Genomic DNA, 9132 nt, shown 5'->3' on the forward strand with positions numbered 1-9132 from the left:
AAGGAACACAAGATACTTAAAACATCCAAACAAAAATCAATATAATGTCAAGACTAAATCAGTACCTTTAAATAATAACTCTTAATGTAAAAGGATTGAGTTTCCCACTCAAAAGACATAGACTGACTGATTGGATTAAAAAGATGGACCCAACAATGTGCTGCCTTCCAGAGACCCACCTCACCTGTAAAGACACATGTAGACTAAGAGTGAAAGGATGGAAAAAGATACACCACGCAAATAGAAATGAAAAAAGAGATGGAGTAGCTATTGTTATATCAGATAAATTGGACTTTAAACCAAAAACCATAAAAAAAGATAAAGAAGGCCACTCTATAATGATAAAAGGATCTATCCAACAAGAAGATATAACAATCATACATATATGTGCATCCAACATCAGAGCAGCCAGATTTATAAAGCTAACATTATTAGACCTAAAGAAAGAGATGAACACTAATACGATAATAGTAGGGGATCTGAACACCCCACTCTCAACACTGAACAGATCATCTAGGCAAAAAATCAACAGAGAAACACGAGATATAAGCCACACTTTAGACCAGTTGGACTTGGCAGTTATATACAGAACATTTCATCCAATAACCTCAGAATATTCATTCTTCTCATCTGCACATGGAACATTCTCCAGGATAGACCACATATTAAGTCACAAATCAAGTCTCAACAAATTCAAAAAAATTGGAATTATTCCATGTATTTTTTCAGACCAAAATGGATTAAAACTAGAAATCAATAACAAATGAAACTCTGGAAACTGTACAAATACATGGAAATTAAACAACATTCTACTTAATGACATATGGGTCCAAGAAGAAATTAAACAGGAAATCAAAAGATTTCTTGAAACTAATGAAAATAATGACACATCATACCAAAACCTGTGGGATACTGCAAAAGCAGTACTAAGGGAGAAATTTATCACATTAAATGCTTACTTCAGAAGAATGGAAAGATAGCAAGTAAACAACCTAACACTTTGCCTTAAAGAATTAGAAAAACAAGAATGATTCAAACCCAAAGTCAGTAGATGGAAAGAAATAGTTAAGATAAGAGCAGAACTAAATGAAATAGAAACCCAAAAAACAATACAACAGATCAATGAAACAAAAATTTGTTTTTTAAAAAAGAAAAATAAAATTGACAAACCATTAGCAAGGCTAATGAAAAAAATAAGAGAGAAGACCCTAATAATAAAAATTAGAAATGAAAAAGGTGTCATTAAAACTAATACCTCAGAAAAACAAAGAATCATTATAGACAACTATAAAAAACTATACACCAACAAATTTGAAAATCTGGAGGAAATGGATAAGTTTTTGGACACACACAAACTACCAAGACTGAGCCAAGAAGACATAGAAAATCTGAACAGACCAATAACAATCAAAGATATTGAAGCTGTTATCAGCAGTCTACCAACAAAGAAAAGCTCAGGACCAGATGGCTTCACTGCAGAATTCTACCAAACCTCTAAAGAATTAATACCAATTCTCTACAAACTATTCCAAAAAACTGAAACAGAGGCCATTCTCTCAAACTCATTCTATAAAGCAAAAATCACCCTGATACCAAAACCAAAGATACAACAACAACAACAAAAAAAAAACAACAACTTCAGGCCAATACCTTTGATGAATATAGATGCAAAAATCCTCAATAATATACTAGCTAATAGAATACAGTGACACATGCATAAAATTATACACCATGATCAAGCAGGATTCATCCCAGGGATGCAAGGTTGGTCAACATATGCAAGTCAATAAATGTGATATACCACATCAATAAAATCAAACACAAAAACCATATGATCATCTCTATAGACACTGAAAAAGCATTTGATAAAATTCAACATTCGTTCATGATAAAGACTCTCTATAAATTGGGTATAGAAAGAAAGTATCTCAACATAATTAAAGCCATATATGACAAACCCACTGCCAATATCATCCTGAATGGGGAAAAATTGAAACCTCTTCCCTTGAGAACAGGAACAAGACAAGGATGCCCACTCTTGCTACTCCTATTAAACATTGAGTTGGAAATACTAGCCAGAAGAGAAGAGAAGGTAGTAAAGGGCATCCAGTTTGGAAAAGATGAAGTCAAACAGTCCCTGTCTCCAGATGATATGATCCTATATATAAAACAGCCTAAAGACTCTACAAAAACACTCTCAGAGTTGATAAGTGATCGCAGCAAAGTTGCAGGATACAAAATCAACACACAAAAATCAGTAGCATTTCTATACTCCAACAGTGAACATGCATATAAAGAAATCAAGATAGCTAGCCCATTTAAAATAGCCACAAAAAAATAAAATAAAATACTTAGGGAATAAAGTTAATCAAGGATATGAAAAATCTCTATGAAGAGAACTACAAACCACTGTTGAGAGAAATTAAAGAGGACACAAGAAGATGGAAAGGTATCTCATGCTCTTGGATCAGAAGAGTTAACAGTGTGAAAATGTCCATATTACCCAAAGTGATCTATAGATGCAATGCAATCCCCATCAAAATTTCAATGACATTTTCCTCAGAATTGGAAAAAACAATCCTAACATTCATATGGAAGAACAAAAGACCATGAATAGCCCAAGCAATCCTGGGCAATAATAATAATAATAATAATAATAATAATAANCCAAAACAGCATGATACTGGCATAAAAACAGACAGACCAATGGAACAGAATATAGTCCAGATATCAACCCATGCACCTACAGCCATCTGATCTTTGACAAAGACACCAATATTACACACTGGGGAAGAGACTGCCTCTTCAGTAAATGGTGCTGGGAAAACTGTACATCCATATGTAAGAGAATGAAACTAGACCCATACCTCTCACCATATCCTAAAATCAATTCAAAATGGATTAAAGAATTAAATATATATCCTGAAACAGTAAATCTCTCCTTAAAGAAAACATACGGGAAACACTCCAGGCTCCTGGAAGTAGGATTTGATACAGACTTTATGAATATGACCCCAAAAGCACAGGCAACCAAAAGAAAAAATAAACAAATGAGATTGTATCAAACTAAAAAGCTTCTGCACAGCAAAAGAAACAATTAATAGGGTGAAAAGACAACCGACACAGTGGGAGAAAATATTTGCAAAGTATACATCTGACAAAGGATAAATATCCAGAATATACAAGGAACTCAAAGAACTTAGCAGAAAAACAAGTAACCCAATTAAAAAATGGGCAGAGGAGCTGAATAAGCATTTCTCAAAGGAAGATATATGAATGGCCAACAGACACATGAAAAAATGCTCAACATCACTCAGCATTTGGGAAATGCAAGTCAAAACCACATTGAGATATCATCTCACTCCAGTTAGGATGGCTAATATCCAAAAGACTGCAAACGAAAAACGCTGGCAAGGATGCAGAGAAAAAGGAACCCTCCTCCACTGTTGGTGGGACTGCAAAATGGTGCAGCCTTTATGGAAATTGGTATGGAGGTTCCTCAAACAATTACAAATAGATATACCATATAAACCAGCTATTCTACTGCTGGGCATATAGCCAGAGGAATGGTATACATAACGTTGAAGGGATACCTGTTCCCCATTGTTCATTGCAGCACTATTTACAATAGCCAAGAGTTAGATCCAGCCCAAACGTCCATCATCAGATGAGTGGATAAGGAAATAGTAATATATTTACACAATGGAGTACTACTCCACTATAATAGAAAAAGTGAAATACTACCATTCACAGCAACATGGATGGACTTAGAGAAATTTATATTCAGTGAAATAAGCCAGGCACAGAAAGAGAAATACCACATGTCCTTACTTATTTGTGGGAGCTAATAAAAATAAATAAATAAATATACAAATGAATGGGGCGGGGGAAGAAGATACTGCAATTACAGCAATTCCTTGAACTTGTTAAGACAAGTGAACAGATATGATGTTGATGGGGAGGGGGAAGGAAGGGAGGAAAAGGAGGAATTGGTAAAGGGACACAAAAGGAATACATTGTATACGGATAAATTAAATTTTTTTTAATAAGCTCCTATAAATCAGTCTTTTTTAAAGGGCAGATAACCTAAAAAAAGTGGACAAAATCTTGAACAGACACTTTGCAAAAGAAGATATCCATATGACCCATTAGCATATGAAAAGATGCTCAAATTATTATAGATAAGGGAAATGCAAATTAAACATAGTGAGATATCAGTACATATCCACAAGACTAGATTAAAAGAGTGGCATTGACAAGTGTTGGTAAAGATATGGAACTCCCATGTACTGTGAAAGGGGTGCAAATCATTACCGACTGTGGTGTACTTATCCATTGTGGTTTATTCACAAACAGACACATGAAAAAATGCTCAACATCACTCAGCATTTGGGAAATGCAAGTCAAAACCACATAGAGATATCATCTCACTCCAGTTAGGATGGTTAATATCCAAAAGACTGCAAACGAAAAACGCTGGCAAGGATGCAGAGAAAAAGGAACCCTCCTCCACTGTTGGTGGGACTGCAAAATGGTGCCGCCTTTATGGAAATTGGTATGGAGGTTCCTCAAACAATTACAAATAGATCTACCATATAAACCAGCTATTCTACTGCTGGGCATATAGCCAGAGGAATGGTAAACATAACGTTGAAGGGATACCTGTTCCCCAATGTTCATTGCAGCACTATTTACAATAGCCAAGAGTTAGAACCAGCCCAAACGTCCATCATCAGATGAGTGGATAAGGAAATAGTGATATATCTACACAATGGAGTACTACTTTGCTATAATAAAAAAAGTGAAATACTACCATTCACAGCAACATGGATGGACTTAGAGAAATTTATATTCAGTGAAATAAGCCAGGCACAGAAAGAGAAATACCACATGTCCTTACTTATTTGTGGGAGCTAATAAAAATAAATAAATAAATAAATATACAAATGAATGGGGGCGGGGGAAGAAGATACTACAATTACAGCAATTCCTTGAACTTGTTAAGACAAGTGAACAGATATGATGTTGCTGGAGGAGGGGGAACGAAGGCAGGAAAAGGAGGAATTGGTAAAGGGACACAAAAGGAATACATTGTATACGGATAAATTAAATTTTTTTAAATAAACTCCTATAAATCAGTCTTTTTAAAAGGCAGATAACCTTAAAAAAGTGGGCAAAATCTTGAACAGACACTTTGCAAAAGAAGATATCCATATGACCCATTAGCATATGAAAAGATGCTCAAATTATTATAGATAAGGGAAATGCAAATTAAACATAGTGAGATATCAGTACATATCCACAAGACTAGATTAAAAGAGTGGCATTGACAAGTGTTGGTAAAGATATGGAACTCCCATGTACTGTGAAAGGGGTGCAAATCATTACCGACTGTGGTGTACTTACCCAATGTAGTTTATTCACACTAAGGAACACCACAGGAAAGCAAAAATGAACAAAATACCACCACATGGAACAATACGAATGAATCTCATAAACTTAACATTGAGTGAAAGAAGCCAGGCACAACAGAACACATACTGTATAATTCCATTTACATATAGCTCAAAAATAGACGAAACTAATCATTGGTGACAGAAGTCACGATAGTGGTTATCTCTGGGGAGGAGGGAAGTTTCAGGGGTGCTGTTGTTTCTTGATCCAGATGATAGTAACATCGGAGAGCGCATTTTGTAAAAATTCCTTGAGCTATATACGCAACTTATGAGTTGCAGCTTTTCTGGATGTACATTATACTTCAACAAAAAGTTTATTTAAAAGAAAAAGTCCTCTGCAGCATTTATGACTAAGTGCATATTTGAATTAGCCACGTTTACATAATCCCAAGAAACGAACTACTGAAGACAGTTGAATAGCATCCTGGATATGCTGGTTAATGTCTCGCAGACATTTGACAAAACAGCCCTTGTATTAGTTCTTTAATATTTTCACGTCGATGAGTTCACTTCCAGATCCCTTCTTTTTTGTCTGGCACTGCTCTGGGCGCTGCTCAAAGGTAAAGGCTTATAGGAGCTTGCACTTTAAAAACCTTTTTAAGGAAGCCTACCCAGTTCATAAGTATGAATAAGACAAAGTTCAGCTAAGCCTGGTTTTTTCATAGCAATCTTAAAATCTACTCTTAAACCCATTTTTTGAGTGGAACAATTCACACTTTCTGGTAAAATAAACATAGAACATGAGGCTACCATCACAAGATGACTATGAACGTTTTTCAATCATACAGGTGGGTATAAACTTTAGCGGAGTGCTGCTTAGTGTCCTGGGGCTTGTATTATCTCAGCCTGGTCTAAATTTCAAAACTCACAAATAACACCTTCCTAGTCTGTCTTATCAGGGTGGTTGTAAGAATAAAATGGGATAGTGTATCATGAAAAGAAAGTGTTCTCACAACTGCAAAATGGCCTACAGGGTTACAACATTACCATTGTTCTTACTATTGGATCTTTCACTTAACCCCAAAAGAGCTCGATAAATCATTTAAAGGATGTTTAAAAGAAAAGTTAAAAAGATAACTGCTTGTGTCATGCTCCCTCTAACTTCTAGATTTTGACCAATTGTAAAACAAACAAAGATGGATCCCAAACCCAAGAGCCTTTGCTACTTTACCTAGAAGCTTCTGCACTTTCATTTTAGGTAGGAGTTGTGGGGGGAAGTAGAGGATCTTTTCCAATTAGATTTTAAATTTTGTTAGGCAACATAAGGCAGGCAGGTTTCTGAAGATCCTGACTTTACTTGAAAGAAAAAACGTGGTTTTAGGAAATTGATCAAAGATCCAAGAGAAAAATATGTAAAATCTTAAAAACCAAAGATTTACTCTCAAACTAGTAAATAATCTAGAACCCTATGTCTGGGGAATTAACAAGTGTTTGTGTTTACAATCTTCATGCTTGCGCACTTTGATGTAACTGTTCCTGGTTCTGATTATTTTCAAAGAAAAAAAATTGCTGAAGGAGGAGGGCTAAGGGAATTCTATGTCCCAAGTGCTCCAGCTAAGAGACAAGCTGCCAGATATCATGTCACACCCATCACCTGACAAAAAAAGAAAAAAATCTAATAATACCACATTTTGGTAGGAGTGTCATGGGAAAACAGAAACCCAAAGATTGACAGCAGGATTATAAATTGGTACACTCACTTTACGGGGTTATTTGAGAATTCCTAGCAGAATTGATCATGCCCTGTGACCTAACAAACCCACCTCTGAGCACCTGTCTTAGAAAAAGTTGAATGAATGTACACAAGAAGACATGATTCAAGGATGCCTATATAGCACTATCCCTCAGAGAGAAATAAAGCAAAATCAGAAGCAACTTGGTATCCATCAGTAGGGGGACAGACAACCTGTAGTTTATTTATACAGTGGCAAACAAACAGTCATGCATGGTTCAAGGGTAGCAAAGTGTAGAATACAAAAGAGCCACAAAGAAGGATTTAAGTGTGCACTTTTGTCTTGCAATATTATCTCAGATCCCTGCTATTCCAATTACTGTTTCTCTCTCACTAGTCCAAATTGAAAACCTAGTGGGATATCACTCCTACTCTCTAATAATAGGTTTCGGATATTTGCAACTCTGAAGAATTAATGGGACTAAATGAAGAGACACAACACCATCTGGCTCAGAGAGGCAGCCAGAACCTGCCAATGTCAGCAGAGCTACAGAGGAACTTGGAAGATCTACTCTGTCCCTTAGCTATGCCTCTGAAGGCAGAAGGCAAGTCCGTGCACGCTAGCTGGAGCCGGCTGTAACTAATTAGCCTGGGCATTTCCCAAGATTCTTAAGCAGTGTCTTCCACTTGCAAGGACAGAACTCAAAACCGTGTTTTTGAAATTAAGAGATGATGTTTGTATTCTGCGTACTATGAGCATTTCCCCCTCCATTTTCTCCTGCTAATCTGTCCTTCAACATCACAGAGAATTCACCAGTCCTGCATATGGCTCTTACATGAGACTGTCATCTTCAGTTCTCTTTAGGGAGTTCCTGGTTCTTCAACAATAGGAAGACTAAAAACCTCTCAGGACCAAAACTTTCCACATTCCAGGTGGAGATACCCTGAGCAGAGCCACACGCAAACCTTCGGATTCCCAGGAGTTCCCTCTGGGAATGTGAGAGGCAGCTGTCCACGCTGGATTTGGAATAGCACGGACTGAACAGCACATTCCACCTGACATTTCATTTCACTGTGGAACTCTGATCTGTGGCCTAAGGGATGCTGTTTTCCATGAAGCCAGATCCATCACCAGGCAGCTATCCTTACATGGGCTCTGAGAAAACGAGCGCACATCAAGGGACACAGAGGCAGCCACCCCACCTGAAAGGTACCATATTCAAGACTGCAATTACCTTCCCAGTCACTCAGGGTTGGTTTTAATTTTACCAGCAAGCATAAGGAAAGGTCATGCCACGTTAATTCTGCTCTGATATTAATTTACCTTTTAAAGAACATTTCAGTTTAATGACACATAGGAGGAAAGGGACTATTGGAAAAGTTGACGTCCTTTTGTGGGAAATGAGATGTCCTTTATAGCAGAAGGTAAGGCTGAGTGGAGGGAGGGCAGGTGCACATGCATTGCTCATGGAGGTAAGTCCACATTCCTTCACATGGGGAGAGAAGGGACCCTGAGTACCCATCCAGCTCCACCCCTTCCTGGCTGAGACCTTGGCCAAGCTACTTAAACTCAGTAAGCCCAGCTCTTTCACCTGTGAATAACATATCTCCTTACACAGTGAGGACTAAAGGGGATGATGCCTGCGAGGCCCTGAACTCCCAGAGCACTCCATGGATGTCAGCAACAGTTAGTAGCATCGTTACTTCTCCTGCTGCCACACACTCTTTCTAACAAACTGCAATTTTTATAGAACACCCTTCAAGCAGCAGGCAGCTTCTGGTCCCTACACACACTGTTCACTTTGCTGGTGATACTCTTTGTATCAGTGAGGGTTCCAACAGGAATAGAGGACACACTCAAACTGAGTAATTGGAGGAGAGTTAAATTTTTAAAAACACTACTCAGATGTGGACAGTGGAGAGAGAAAGCACAATGGACAGTCCAGGACTCCTGGGGAAGTGACATCAGGGCTACGAGGACCTCACCCCTAGATTCATTCCTGA

Source organism: Galeopterus variegatus, unplaced genomic scaffold, assembly GCF_000696425.1.
Source record: "Galeopterus variegatus unplaced genomic scaffold, G_variegatus-3.0.2 Scaffold6062, whole genome shotgun sequence".
In the NCBI taxonomy this organism is placed as follows: Eukaryota; Metazoa; Chordata; class Mammalia; order Dermoptera; family Cynocephalidae; genus Galeopterus; species Galeopterus variegatus.